Here is a 14776-nt window from a genome sequence, read left to right as displayed (position 1 = left end):
CTGTCTGTGTGCTCTAAGATACAATTAAAATCCCCTCCCACTATCACGTCTGTGCTACTTAACAATAGGGGAGAGAGTGCCTTGAGTAGCTCCACCCTTCCTCCCACGTCAGTAGGACAATACACATTGATTAGCCGCAGGTTAACGGTCCCCCATTCCACATCCACACACAGCAACCTGCCATCTATGACCCTCTGAATACTTTTCAATTTGAAAGCCCATCCTTTGAAAAGAATGGCCACGCCAGAGGCTCTGTTGTTATTGTCCCCTGACCAAACAGAAGGCCCTTTATCCCACCTATCTTCAAAGCTTTTATACCTCTCTTGATAGGCTAAAGCACACTCCTGCAACATCAACACATCTCCCTCTCTCTGCTGGAGGTAATCAAAGACACACTGACATTTAACTCCGTCATTGATACCTCTGGTGTTAAGAGAAATTATGTTTAGAGCCATATTACATAAGAAAGTGGAACCAGTCTTTACAAAACACATTTCTCTTCGGTCTCACCTGTTACCTTCTTCTTTTTCTTTTTCTTCTTACCAATTTCCTGCCAGCCATCCTCTGAATGAGCCTTCATCAGGGTGGCAGCAGTAAAAGCATTCACGGAGTCCATTTCAAGGAAGGGGGTAGAGGGAGGGGTGGAGGGGTTCCAGCTGTCCCCATCGCCATTCTCTCCTTCCTCCTCGCTCGGGGAGAAAACAGAGTCATTTTTCCTTTTCCTCAAGTCCAGCTCCTGGGAGCACTGAGGGGAAAGGGGTGCAGCCGATGCACCAGTCTCCTCTTCCCCCTCACCCACCAGCTGTTGCAGATCCTCCGTGATGGACTGGATGGAGGAGAGGAGGGCATCTGTAGCACTTGCAGAGTCTGAGAAAAGCAGCTCCGCTGAATCCTGGGTATCGTCGCTGGACCCGCTCCACCGGGGGGCCCCACACTGGCCCTCGTTCTGAGGAGCAGGAGTGGGGGAGGGGTCCTCGCTGTTCTCGGGGGTTTTCAAACCCTCGTGCTTGTCTGGTGCAGTCTGCGGTTGTGGGAGCGTAGTGGATTTCTCTTCCACCGGCCCCGGAGCCACAGCAGGACTGATCCTGGCTGGAGGCTGAGACTCTTTGTCCAACAAGGGTTCTTTGTTTGACTTGTTGTTTGCTTTGGCTTTTCGGGCCGGTTTGGCTGAAACAAGCACTGCCTCATCCTTTCTCATTTTGAGTTTATTGGCGTAGGCGTGAGGGCAGTTCTTAAAAACGTGTCCTTCCGAGCCACATAAATTGCACTTTGGCAGCATTGAAAAGTCAGAGGCTAAATGTCCCTGTTTGCCACAGGTCTTGCAGCATTTCACAGTGCAGGAAGATGCCAGGTGTCCCACAGCACCACAGCGCCGACACACCTTTGGTTGTCCCACATAAAAAACATAGCCATTGCAGGCGCCCAGCCGGATTGTAGAGGGCAGGTGCCTTAAGCCTCCATTTACATTGTCCGGTAGTAAGCGAACCTCGAATTTCCTTGCTCCTGTTTTTATACCGTCAACATCTCTAACCTCAGTTCCATGGTGGACGGTGCAGTACTGGTTAAGCCAGGTGTGAATGTCCTCCGTCTTTGCCAGTTCCGAGAACATAACAACATGCACCGTTTTCCTCTCTCTCTGTGTCAGAGGCTGCAAGTTGATCTTCTCAAGTGCAGGAACTTTCCCTCTTTTTGCCTCAAACACATCCACGCATTGTTCAAACAGAGGATAGGTACCAAATACAACCTCAAATGCTTTCTGACCTGGGAGAGCAAAGATGAAATCCAAGTGCCGAGGTTCAAAGCCAAGTTCCTTCTGTAACACTTTTCTGCTGAACTGCATACGATCCATGAACAGGTCATCCAAAAGCTCAAAACGTACAGCATTCTTGCGGGATCCAAAGGTTGCCATCTCAAACTGCAAAACAAACACTGCTTCCACAAAACAAGAAAACAATCCAACTACTCCAACTACAGGCTGATCAAGGTATCTCCCCTGCCAGGTAAGCCGAGAGCCGCAGGCGATGAGCCCGGAGCTGAACGGGCCCCACTGGCTCGTTTGTAAGGCCAGGTGCATTGCCAACCACGACCGGCAGGGCAGAGGCCTTGAAGGCAGCCTGGGCTCCTGCAGCTGTCCAGCCACGCACTCTGGTTTCTCTTCATCTCGTACAAATCTTTTGCCTTTTACTAAAGATTTCCATGAAGAGGAGCATGAATGAGTTCCATACAATTTTTGTGCTTTCCTGCCTTCGGGTGGGGCGCAGCTGGGCTGGTCAAAGAGAGAAAACAAAACCGCTCACAATCACTCTTATTACTGCGACTATGGCCGTCTGCTCTGCGAGTCCTCGGTCTCCGCCTGTCTGATTGGTGCTCTTTTCTTTGGGGGGCGGGAAGTGTCCGGCCGCAAATATGAAGCGTTACAGCAACGAGATGCCATGAGACGATTGATAACGATTTCCATAGGATCCACGCGGTTGCCTGGCAACCGTCAGCTTTGCGCAGTGGCAGTATCGTAGCCTGTGAGGTTTAGCCGATGCGCGATTATTGCTAGTTGAAAACTTTTCCCAATACCCCGCTTCCGCCGGTTTGCAATGCAATCGGCGAAAGCAATTCTTGACAGTCTCGTCAGAGACTGAGCAAGGTGTTTAAAGACAGATTTTGTCATGGTAACATCATGGTAGAAAGAAACAAGCTTGTTACGTCTCAACAGAAACACTCTTTAGCTCTTTCAGCGTTATGCAGAGAACAGTGTCTGTCGAGATCACTTTTGAGTCAGCGCGAAACGCCGTGTGCTGTCAGTTTGATTTCATATTGCTCGTAGCGGCGCCCGGCTTTTGTCTGTCAAACGTTAGGTTGCCCTTCTTCATGCTGCATCGTCGGCATGAGTGGAGCTTTTTAAACGTCTGTATTTACTGCGCCTCATAAGAAATCGTTTGTCCCCGTTCAAAACAGATTGTGCGATGTCCTGCAGCGTTCGCAAAGCAAACCTTTGACAGTTTGAAAGAGGAATTTATTCTGCTTCCTGTGCGTGCAGTAGTTACAAAGTTGAACGTCTTTATACGATCTGCCGCAGATCTTACAAACGAGCCAGTGGGGCCCGTTCAGCTCGGGGCTCATCGCCTGCGGCTCACGGCTTGCGAGCGTGCCCAATCCGTGCGATAACTCGGAAAACACCCGGCCACACTGTGCCGGAAACGACGCACTCTGGGAAGCCGCTATGCAAAGCGAGGTCCCAAGATCCCCTGCGGCCGGACACTTCCCGCCCCCCAAAGAAAAGAGCGCCAATCAGACGGCCGGAGATCGAGGACTCGCGGAGCAGACGGCCACAATCACCATTACAAGAGCGATTGCGAACGTGCTTGTTTTCTCTCTTTGACCAGCCCAGCTGCCCGCGACCCGAAAGCAGGGAAGCACAAAAATTGCAGGGAACTCATTCATGCTCCTCTCCACGGAAATCTTTAGGAAAAGGCGAAAGATTTGTACGAGATGAAGAGAAACCAGAGTGCATGGCTGCACAGCTGCAGGAGCCCAGGCCGCCTTCAAAGCCTCTGCGCTGCCGGTCATGGTTGGCAATACACCTGGCCTTACAAACGAGCCAGTGGGGCCCGTTCAGCTCCGGGCTCATCGCCTGCGGCTCTCAGCTTGCGGCCGTGCCCAATCCGTGCGATAAGTCGGAAAACACCCAGCCACACTGTGCCGGAAACGACGCACTCTGGGAAGCCGCTATGCAAAGCGAGGTCCCAAGATCCCCTGCGGCCGGACACTTCCCGCCCCCCAAAGAAAAGAGCGCCAATCAGACAGCCGGAGACCGAGGACTCGCGGAGCAGACGGCCACAATTGCCATAACAAGAGTGATTGCGAACGTTTTTGTTTTCTCTCTTTGACCAGCCAGGCTGCGCCCCACCCGAAGGCAGGGAAGCACAAAAATTGCATGGAACTTATTCATGCTCCTCTCCACGGAAATCTTTAATAAAAGGCGAAAGATTTGTACGAGATGAAGAGAAACCAGAGTGCGTGGCTGCACAGCTGCAGGAGCCCAGACCGCCTTCAAAGCCTCTGCGCTGCCGGTCGTGGTTGGCAATGCACCTGGCCTTACAAACTAGCCAGTGGGGCCCGTTCAGCCCCGGGCTCATCGCCTGCGGCTCTCGGCTTGTGGGCGTGCCCAATCCGTGCGATAACTCGGAAAACACCCGGCCACACTGTGTCGGAAACAACGCACTGTAAGGCACCTTGAAGCGTGCACCCCCAACATTCTTCTTTGCACATCTGTGAAAGGTAAACTCTTGAGCAAACTCTGAACCAGCTCTAAGGAAACTAATCCGATTAGACGTTACTTTGACTCATCCTTTAAGGGACCCTTGATAATTGGAGAAATCAATGATTTCGAATGAATTCTGTATGCGTCAAAAGACAGCTATACACAGAAAACATGCAGGACACTGCTCATGATGTTTCCCGAGCCGAAACACAGTGCGTTTTTCCAAGCCATCTGACAAAGCCCGCCCACTGAAAACTGCAGCAGATCGTGTAAAGACGTTCAACTTTGTAACTACTGCACGCACAGGAAGCAGAATAAATTCCTCTTTTCAAACTGTCAAAGGTTTGCTTTGCGAACGCTGCAGGACATCGCAAAATCTCTTTTGAACGGGGACAAACGATTTCTTATGGGGCGCAGTAAGTACAGACGTTTAAAAAGCTCCACTCATGCCGACGATGCAGCATGAAGAAGCGCAACCTAACGTTTGACAGACAAAAGCCGGGCGCCGCTACGAGCAATATGAAATCAAACTGACAGCACACGGCGTTTCGCGCTGACTCAAAAGTGATCTCGACAGACGCTGTTCTCTGCATAACACTGAAAGAGCTAAAGAGCGTTTCTGTTGAGACGTAACCCAGTGGGCAAAAGACGTATAATATACGTCTATTAAACGCATACCTTAGACGTCTAAATGTGGTCTGCAATTCGTCTAGAATGAAATTCTAATATACGTCTATTGTTATACGTCAATTATACGTCTATGATTAGATGTTCATTATACGTAAATGGTTGGAGTTCTATTATACGGATAAATTTAGAGGACTATTATACATATATGGTAGGAGTTCCGGATAACTTTAGAGGACTATTCTACGTATATGGTTGGAGGTCTATTATACGGATAACTTTAGAGGTCTATTATACGTATATGGGTAGAGGTCTATTATACGGATAACTTTAGAGGTCTATTATATGTATATGGTTAGAGGTCTATTATACGGATAACTTTAGAGGTCTATTATACGTATATGGGTAGAGGTCTATTATACATCAAAGTTAGGTTTTACAGGTGTAGAAACTAGTAAATCAACCCAATGATTTGGTTTAGAAATTTATTCTGAAAATACACATTCACACCTGAAAAATATGTATTTCAAATTATACATTGTATACAATCAATCAACAATCAACATATGGGCAATAATCATAAAAAACACAACTAGTCTTAAACTTCAGCTACAAATTCTGGTAATATGGCAATATACAGTATAGTAACGGCAAACACAAACTAATTACATTAACACACTAACTCAAAACCACATTTTGATTCAAATATACATTTTAAAATGTACAACTTCTATATTTCCAAGAAAAAAAATATTACAATGGAAGTTAAGACGATTTTTGTCCACTATTTGCAAACCCTGTGTAATTGTCCTAACAGTTAGAACCAAAAACCTAGTATTTTCAGTGTCCAGATCTCCTGGCCCCCTGCCTTGCATATGCATTCTTCAAGTAACACATTGCGTGCTCCTTTATTTCTTTTTCTGCTGATTTAGGGCGGGACTTCAGCACCGCAGCTAGGAGAAAATTATATAATATTACTTCCCAAATTAATGATGATTAATATCTTCTTTAGTATAATCTAAAAAATGAACGGTTTACTAAGCTCAAAGCTGAAATAAATGTATAAAATTTGGCTTGCATCATAGAAGTTGAGCAATAAAGTCTGTCCTAATTAAAGAGTACCCAAAGTTTGAAAGTACAACATAGAATAAGAATAGAGAAACGGCAAAACGATTTAGTGTCATCTTCCCCATTCACACCATTCCCCATTTCGAATGAATTCTGTATGCGTTAAAAGACAGCTATACACAGAAAACATGCAGGACACTGCTCACGATGTTTGCCGAGCCGAAACACAGTGCGTTTTTCCAAGCCATTTGACAACGCCCGCCCACTGAAAACTGCAGCAGATCGTGTAAAGACGTTCAACTTTGTAACTACTGCACGCACAGGAAGCAGAATAAATTCCTCTTTTCAAACTGTCAAAGGTTTGCTTTGCGAACGCTGCAGGACATCGCACAACCTCTTTTGAACGGGGACAAACGATTTCTTATGGGGCGCAGTAAGTACAGACGTTTAAAAAGCTCCACTATTTTATGTGCCATTTTTTGCTTATTCACTTACTATTTTAATCAAAATAATATTAAGAAAGATCTGTATGTATTCAGATAGTATTATTATTGTTCATACTTACTCGTCAAAAGAGGATTGCTGAGATATTTGCGGATATACTTCTACGTTTGAAAAACGTGTCCAAAATGGTGACCAAGGAATACTAGCAATGCATTGTGGTATATAACCGGAAAATATGCTGGGTTCGATATTTTCTCAACGTATGCGTTTATTAATGTTGTCGATATTATGGTTGAAATTTAACATTGATAATACATCGCGGCTATGTGCCCCCTGCTATGAGCTGATGTGCAATTTTAACGCATGCAGTTAGTAAGGATCGGTCACTGTTGTATGGTATTATATACAGTATAATGACATTATGGAATAGGATGGGGACAGGCCTGGCATCACGGGGGGAGGGAGGAATGTCGCCCCTTCAGTTTTGGGCAAAAAGATGTACCTAACTTACCTAGGAGTATACGGCACTCTGCACAGTGTACGAAGTAATTTTCGCAGTAATTAATTTATTATATTTACTATATTTATTATACACGTGTAAATTAATTACTGCGAAAATAATTTACTTCGTACACTGTGCAGAGTGCCGTATACTCCTAGTTGCGGCACACACGATACATACAGTAAAAAGCCTCAGGCACTGTGTTAGATGTGTTTTCGACGTTATATATGCGTTTATTAATGTCGTCGATTTTACGGTTGCAATTCGACTTTGATTATACGTCGAGGCGACGTATATATACGTATAGCCGTATTTTCGCCGAATCAGTGCCCACTGGGTAAACTCTTCAGCAAACTCTGAACCAGCTCTAAGGAAACTAATCCGATTAGACGTTACTTTGACTCATCTTTTTACGCTAGGGTTAGGGTTAGCATTCCCACGCTACTTAGACACTTTGTTTACGCTCAGTGCTTGATTTTGGGAACTTCAGGACGAGTGGGAATTTTCTCCTATCTGTCAATTCTGTTTTGTTTTGGAGACTCTTGGCTGCCTATGTTGTACAGTGCAGCGTGAAGGAAACATTTTCCAAAACTGTGTCAGCTCAAAAGTTGTAAGAAAACCTCTCCAGCTGCTTTAACTCTCTTCATTTTTGTCATTTAATGTGACACTCGATGTATAACTGGAGCCTCACATATGCAAATGGTGAGGCTCCAGTTCGACACCCAGTTCAATACCACTTTACAGTAAATGACAAAAGCATGGCAGACTGTGCCGGACCGGCAGATTACTTCCGCTTATTTTTACCATATTAAACAATGGAAATCCAACCACTTGCATTTGTGACACTTGATTTTGGCTGCACCTAAGACACTCTTAAATCTTCAAACACATTTCGCTTCTCCCGCAACACTCTTGTCTGTCGGCGCTATGTGGCAGCGTTGCATGACAACCCATCTCACCACGGAAAGGAACCTAACAGCTTTGGTAAGAGAGGAGAAAAGGACCTGGCCCGTACGCGGCTCAAACCCGCAACCTTGGCGTTACTAGCACCACCATCTAACCAACTGAGCTAACCGACCTCACAACAGTGGTCCTCTCTGTGCTGCAAAAAATCAAGCTCAGGGAATTTCTTTTGTCCTTTGAATAGAAAGCCGTGTAATTCAGTGTACGGGCTTTCTCGTGCAGTTTCATAGTTCTTGTAACCCAAATCCTACACTGGCCTGAAGTGCCCCCCCATTTCACAGCATTTTTCAGCTGATTTAAAATGTACCTAAAGGAGAAGCATTATTGAAGACCATCAATTACCAAGAGCTTTTGTCAAAGGTTTTGGTGGTCATTTTTAATGACCACAGAGCACTATGACCTCGGTTTTACATCTCATCCAAAAGACAGCGCCCTTTTTCCAACACAGCTTCTCCGTCACTATATTGGGACATTGGGACCCGTACAGACCTCAGAGTGAGCGCCCATTAACACCACTTCCAGCTGGAAGCTTTGTTTTTCCCTGTAGCTCACCCTCATCCTGGTACTGACCTGGCTCACACCTGCTTAGCTTCAGTGGGTTTTCAGTTGCGAGTTGCAAAAGTTGGGATACAAGTGTAGCGGCAATGCTTGTTAATAAGACAGAATTAAGCGTTGGTATGCTGTCCTAAATGAAGCCCCATCTCACCCCCCATCTCTGTGGTGCAGCCACAGAGAAAGTATTCATGCAGACTGATTTAAGTTGTTTTCTTTTGATAGGGAACAGCTCCCAGACAGGGATGCACTTAGCTAAGCCTGGCTATCATGATCAATGGTCATCCATTGGCGCCTATCTGTCTAGGGAGTGCTGAATGGACATCTGGACTGCATTCTTAAGTGTCAAGAGTAAGTGACTTATATCTCACCTTGACCAACCAATCAGGGACTGGCAGGGCGTGGTAATACCACGTGGGTCTCCAATGCCCGCCAAACTCTCAACCAATCAGCACACATCTGTGTCTTGGTCAAAAAGGGAGCGCAAGCTCAGATCGGGGCTCTCCTTGGCCATTTTCGCGCATCCTCAGAGACAATCACGTGACAACTGCTGTTGTCTGCATAGGGACTTGGACTTTGTTCTAAGCGCGAGGCCAAGCATCCCGTACGTACTCAGAATTCTACTAACGTGAATGCTCCGTTTGATCAACGGCAGCCTACAGTTGGACCCTCATCGACAACCTGAATAGCTTATTCAGAAGCAGCGCTGGACCGGGAACGAACCAGTTTCTTCCCAGGCAAAAGAGTGACTTGTGAGGACTCGCGGTCACACTCTGTGCATAGAGACTTTCTACTAGCCAGCCGGACTGCTGGTAGATCCCCTCGGAGCAACGACTGCCCTGCGCGCCGCAGTCAGATTCCTCCGCCCGTCCTACTCCGAGCTGCACCTTGACTGGTTGGCTGGTAGCCAGAGGACGCCGACACAACGCCCATTGGACAACCGCTGGAACAGAGGCTGCAACAGAGCTTGTCAGCTGGTTTGGTGTTCGTGCCGGGAAATTCCAAATCCATACACAGTGGATAAGTTAACCCCATGTTCTACATTGCGTCTCGAGAATTCAATTGTACCTCAACACAAGTTGTTATCAATTTAATTCATGAGTAATGTATTTACTTCCGAGTTTAGAGTAACAATGGGTAATAACACTGATTAGCGATTTGGTAACCGAACGATATATATTGACATATATTCTCTGTTGTGTATCTCTTTGTGTTTGCATCTCTTCGAGATTATATATCTTGTATATTGATAACCCTCACAGTAAGGTCTGCCGCTCGTATCCAGGCAGACTAGTATATGTTTGGTGCACAATTTATATTAATAAATGTATCTCGTGTATTGAACCCGTGTGTGTGCGTTGTTAGTTGTTCTGGCGATTGATTTTCTAAAAGCCCCAACGAACAACCTCGTGATTACTGCTACAATTAATAAGTGTCTCAGTAAACCCATCAAACCACTACATTTAATGGCGTCCCTGGGTGGGCGAGTTTAGAATGAAATGAGACTCAATCGCACAGAATAACTGATGTTGCTGTGAGTTCAAGTTCAGCACAGCACCGTGGCTTTTATACGCGAATACCGGGTGTGCTGATAACTGCGTAAAGAAATCCCCCTGTTTTCTAGCGTTTAGTGTAACGTGTGCTGATTGGAAATCCATCTGCTCGGGTGTTTAGATTCCATACTGTATTTTGGTAAAAGGAAAAAAAGTAATACTCTTAAAGTTTCTCTGACGTAATGACAATGGCTGCTAAAATGTCTGAAGTGGAGTCGCTTATAAGTACTATTTCTAGCGACGACAATCCTGGTTACTGGAGCGGTATCGAAAAGTTGAACTTTGATGATATTGAGAAGCTGCAAGTAGATTTAGTAGCTAAGGTAGCGAACCAGCTTAACACAGGAGGGTCTGTGAACGCAGTTCAGGTCCTATCTAGTTTCGCCTTAAATCTAGCTAAACAGCTGGAACTGTCTTTGTCCGAGCTGACAAAGTTTCAAACGCTTCAGGGAAAGCTAGAAAGATATAAGGCGGAGCGAGTTGAGTTGTTGGATATAATCAGAGAAAAGAGAGTGAAAAGTGAGGAAAGTGAAGACAGACTCAGGGAAGTTTTAGGTAAATTAGATGACCTGTCTGCTAGAGAAACTGCGGCTGAGGTAGCTAGGAGAGACCTAGAAGCGAGCTTAAAAGAAAAAGAAAAAGAAATTGAGAGTTTAAATGAGCTCAGCCAGGAAAGGCAAAAGGAGTTAGATGCTGCCGTACTGGAAGCAAAACAGGCTAGATCCCACTTACATGCCAGCCCACCTAGCAGCCCGGAGCGCTCACCCAGGAGGTTTCTCCCGGCCAGGGTCTGTGGTCGGATCGGCATGGGGGAGATCGCCGAGTCCTGCGCGAGACGCAAGGGCGATTCAATTCAGGCATAGACCCCCTGCTCCTGATCACGGCCGTCTCCCTGCCCACGGAGAAACTGTAAAAATTAACCTCCACTCCCTGAGGCAGTTAGCCAAAGATGTAGAAAGGTTTGACCCGACAGTGTCAGGGAATAATGTGGAGACCTACATTGATGAGCTGAGATATACTTTGCAGTTTATGCCCGAAGCGTCCGAACAGGAAAAGGCTATGTTAGTAAGGAAAACTACCAGCCGAGCGGTCCACGAGTGGATGTCTAGACAAGGACCTGAGGTCTGTAATAGCTTTGAGGAGCTGTGTCAGGCAATGATCGGAGAATTTTCGGCTTTTATAGATCCCATATCTGCCGTGGCCACAGCGCACCATATTAAGCACGAAAAAGCTGAAGCCCCTCGCGACTATTACCCCTATTATATAATATTTTACTATTATATAACTTGTAAAATATTACCCCCGGTCCATTCTCTTCCAAAAGTGAGAAACACCTGTTTTCTACATTTTGTCTGTTTTAAAACCATATCTCTTTAAACCAAACCAAGAGTTTGTCTTTTGCACTGATATTCTGATTCATTTCAATTTCAAAGAAAAAAAAAACATTATCTTCCAAAGCATCATAAAATTGTCCATTCTTCCAGACTCTACTTCTCTCTTGTAGTAGTACAGCAGACCTTTCCAGGTGAGCAGATCACAGAGTCCGAAATATGCTTCCTCCATCAAGCAAAGTACCTGAACATGACTCGGTCTTCATAAAAGCGCCCCTGTAATAAAGAAATTAAATCCAAAATCAAGAGGGCAGTTGCCTACTGAAGTTCAAGAAGTCATCAATTTTAACCTAGCAACACATTAAAGGCTGCATCTATACAAGTACGATTCTAGAAATGCTCACCAGATTACGTTTTAAGAAAGAACTGTGCCTCAGGTTCCGCCGAGATCTTAACTCGGATGGCAGGATTCAGAGTCCGGAGTGCGGACTGATGGCGCACGGAGGGTCCACATACTGTGGATCCCTCAGTTTTCTTCCGCGTGTTTAAACCGCCAGCGTGTGGCTCTCCTGTCCCCGTGACCTCATTGCTCTGCTCTCGCCTCTGTGCAGCCGAGCCCGACTCATGGTAAAGTGGAAAAAAATATGCCCTCAACGTGGGATTTACTCTGGATCGAGGATAGATGTCACCTTTTTATCGTTGAACAGGATGTATGTGATGTGGCGACTAGGTTCAATTTTGTATCCTTTTAAAAGATTAAGGACTGGGGTGAGCGGGATTTATCACCCTTTCAGCTAAGAACCCGACGTGAGCACCGTTTAAGCTGCATAGACTCGGTCGTTTAACTCTTCTCCATTAGCAGGGTTAAGGTTAAAGAAAAAAAACATTGCTGACTTCTTTTTTTTTTGCCAGCCGCGAGCGCTGATTAGCGAGGTTTGTATTTCATGTTTTGCAAGTTGCATCCATTTTAAGAAAAACAAGTCGTTCAAGACAGGAAATGAATACTTGCATTTAATTAAGTCTAGGCGTATGCGGTTGTCCATAATGACCAGTTCTGTTCGAGAACACAGCACAAAAAAAGGCACCGCTGGGATTCGGACCCAGGATTTCTTGTTTACTAGACAGGCACTTTAACCAACTAAGCCACGGCGCCCCGGGAGTACTGTTTTTTTGCAGCCACTTGGACACACCACTCAGACACATCTGCATTCGGTGTGTGCTCCGCCTGCTCGCTGAGCAAGTTGCCACCTTTACATACAATAGCAACATCGACACCAAGAGAAAGGATGACAAATGGCTTTTATCTGGAACTTTTCATGTCCAAGGAGCTCAATGTGCTTTCTGTGTACAACAGGGCCACTGAACTCCACACTGGCCACTGAACCACAGCAGTGGCTTGCTGGCTTGACATCTCCCAAGGAAAATGTTGAAATCGCATGTGGAACAGGAAAAGGACCCTCGAGTACGAGGGAAAAAAAAGAAAAAGATCATCTGGAGCGTGCCAACCCGTGTCTGGACAGCCCAGTTTCATTGACGAGGTGGCCGAGTGGTTAAGGCGATGGACTGCTAATCCATTGTACTCTGCACGCATTGGTTCTAATCCCATCCTCGGCGCTCTCTATGTCTGACACGTGTGCCTGTTAGATGTTGGCCCTCCTTCTGTTTGCTCCAGTACTAGAGCTGTACATTTTCTAGCGGTGGCTGAACATGGTATAGTAGGCTAACGTCGGTATCGAGCAGTGGCAGTAACAGTATTTACGTGCCGCTGCTGCCAAGTGGCTCTGGGTTGAGACCGCATTTTCACTTACTTGCAGCACAAACGGAGAAAGCGATTTTTGACAGTCTCTCGAGAGACTGCGCTAGGTGTTTAGGGATAGACTTTGTCAGTTCCCCCTGGGATGATGGCCTTTCAAATAGTTTGTGATTCCTCTAGACGTTTATACAGTAGAAGCCTGCTTCGTGGCTTAAATCCAAGCTAAGGAAACGAGTTAGAGGTCTGATGCAGAACTGCACTGTATGTGTGAGGAAAGCTGCCCCCTTCTGTTCCATGTCGACCGAACAGAGGACTGTAAAGGATACGACCAAGAAACTTTAGGATGCTGGTTGGAATCCAGCTCCAAAGAAGCCCCTTTGGGTGTTATGTCATGAAAAAGTAAGAACAGAGAATCTCCCTTTGATCAAAAGCGCAACAGAACTGTTTTCCGTGGAGCAGGTTTCAGACCCGTAGACCTGTTTTATTTGTATGGCGTTCGTAAGCGCGCAAAACAAGGACAATTCCTGCGTCTAACACGAATGTAAATGCTTTTGAAAGTGCAGTGTGGTGCAGCTTGTAAAATCCTTGTCCACATTTGTGGTTTGTTGATGTTTTTTTTCTGTCTGCCAAAGTTGCATTTTGACATCCGGACGGTGAGACTTTATCATTTGAACGTGAAGCCAGCCTTAAACCCTCTGAGGCGTGTCTGTCTGCCGGCATGTATCTTGTGAAAGGTATTTTTTTTTAACGGAGAGCGACTTTAAAAAGGTTTCCGCAGACACCTCGCACTCCGGAGGAGGAATGCGGCGGCGGCGGCGAGCTCACTGTAGTTGTGGCCGAGTAGTTAAGGCGATGGACTTGAAATCCATTGAGGACTCCCCGCTCAGGTTCGAATCCTGCTGACTACGGCGTCTGCTGCACGTCGCCTTGTGCCTCTGTGGCAAAGGCGAAGTGCCGCTTCTCCTTTCCTGGTACTATAAAAATGCTACATCGCTTGGTCCTGTTTCCATGGAAAGCAGTTCTTCAGGTAATTCTACTCTCTTACCAAAGCTGTTAGGTTCCTTTCCGTGGTGAGATGGGTTGTCATGCAACGCTTCCACATAGTGCCGACAGACAAGTGTGTTGCGGGAGAAGAGAAAAGTGTTAGAAGATTTAAGAGTTTCTTAGGTGGAGCCAAAATCAAGTGTCACAAATGCAAGTGGGAAGATTTCCAATGTTTAATATGGTCAAAATAAGCGGAAGTTATCTGCTGGTCCGGCACAGTTTGCCATGCTTTTGTCATATACTGTAAAGTGGTGTCGAACTGGGTGTCGAACTGGAGCCGCACCATTTGCATATGTGAGGCTCCAGTTATACATCGAGTGTCACATTAAATGACAAAAATGAAGAGAGTTGTAGCAGCTGGAGAGGTTTTCTTACAACTCTTGAGCTGACACAGTTTTGGAAAATGTTTCCTTCATGCTGCACTGTACAACATAGGCAGCCAAGAGTCTCCAAAACAAAACAGAATGGACAGATAGGAGAAAATTCCCACTCGTCCTGAAGTTCCCAAAATCCAGCACTGAGCGTAAACAAAGTGTCTAAGTAGCGTGGTAATGCTAACCCTAACCCTAGCTGGAGTTTGAGCAATCCAGCACTGAGCGTAAAAAGATGAGTCAAAGTTACGTCTAATCGGATTAGTTTCCTTAGAGCTGGTTCAGAGTTTGCTCAAGAGTTTACCTTTCACAG

At 45.9% G+C, this 14776-nt stretch overlaps 4 non-coding genes across 4 annotated transcripts; 2 read left to right on the top strand and 2 right to left on the bottom strand.

The window, feature by feature from the left end:
• The first annotated feature begins 2140 nt into the window (after window positions 1-2140).
• Window positions 2141-2257, top strand: LOC138235157 (U5 spliceosomal RNA). Its single transcript, XR_011188042.1, has one exon. It is a non-coding gene; the product is annotated as a U5 spliceosomal RNA (small nuclear RNA).
• A 230-nt stretch (window positions 2258-2487) lies between these two features.
• Window positions 2488-2629, top strand: LOC138235143 (U4 spliceosomal RNA). The gene has a single exon (XR_011188028.1). It is a non-coding gene; the product is annotated as a U4 spliceosomal RNA (small nuclear RNA).
• Window positions 2630-3388: 759 nt separating this feature from the next.
• On the bottom strand, window positions 3389-3503 carry LOC138235159 (U5 spliceosomal RNA). The gene has a single exon (XR_011188044.1). It is a non-coding gene; the product is annotated as a U5 spliceosomal RNA (small nuclear RNA).
• A 391-nt stretch (window positions 3504-3894) lies between these two features.
• LOC138235166 (U5 spliceosomal RNA) lies at window positions 3895-4011 on the bottom strand. Its single transcript, XR_011188051.1, has one exon. It is a non-coding gene; the product is annotated as a U5 spliceosomal RNA (small nuclear RNA).
• Window positions 4012-14776: the final 10765 nt, after the last annotated feature.

Source organism: Lepisosteus oculatus, unplaced genomic scaffold (assembly GCF_040954835.1).
Source record: "Lepisosteus oculatus isolate fLepOcu1 unplaced genomic scaffold, fLepOcu1.hap2 HAP2_SCAFFOLD_78, whole genome shotgun sequence".
Classification (NCBI taxonomy): domain Eukaryota; kingdom Metazoa; phylum Chordata; class Actinopteri; order Semionotiformes; family Lepisosteidae; genus Lepisosteus; species Lepisosteus oculatus.
This window is presented reverse-complemented; position numbering and strand designations above follow the sequence as displayed.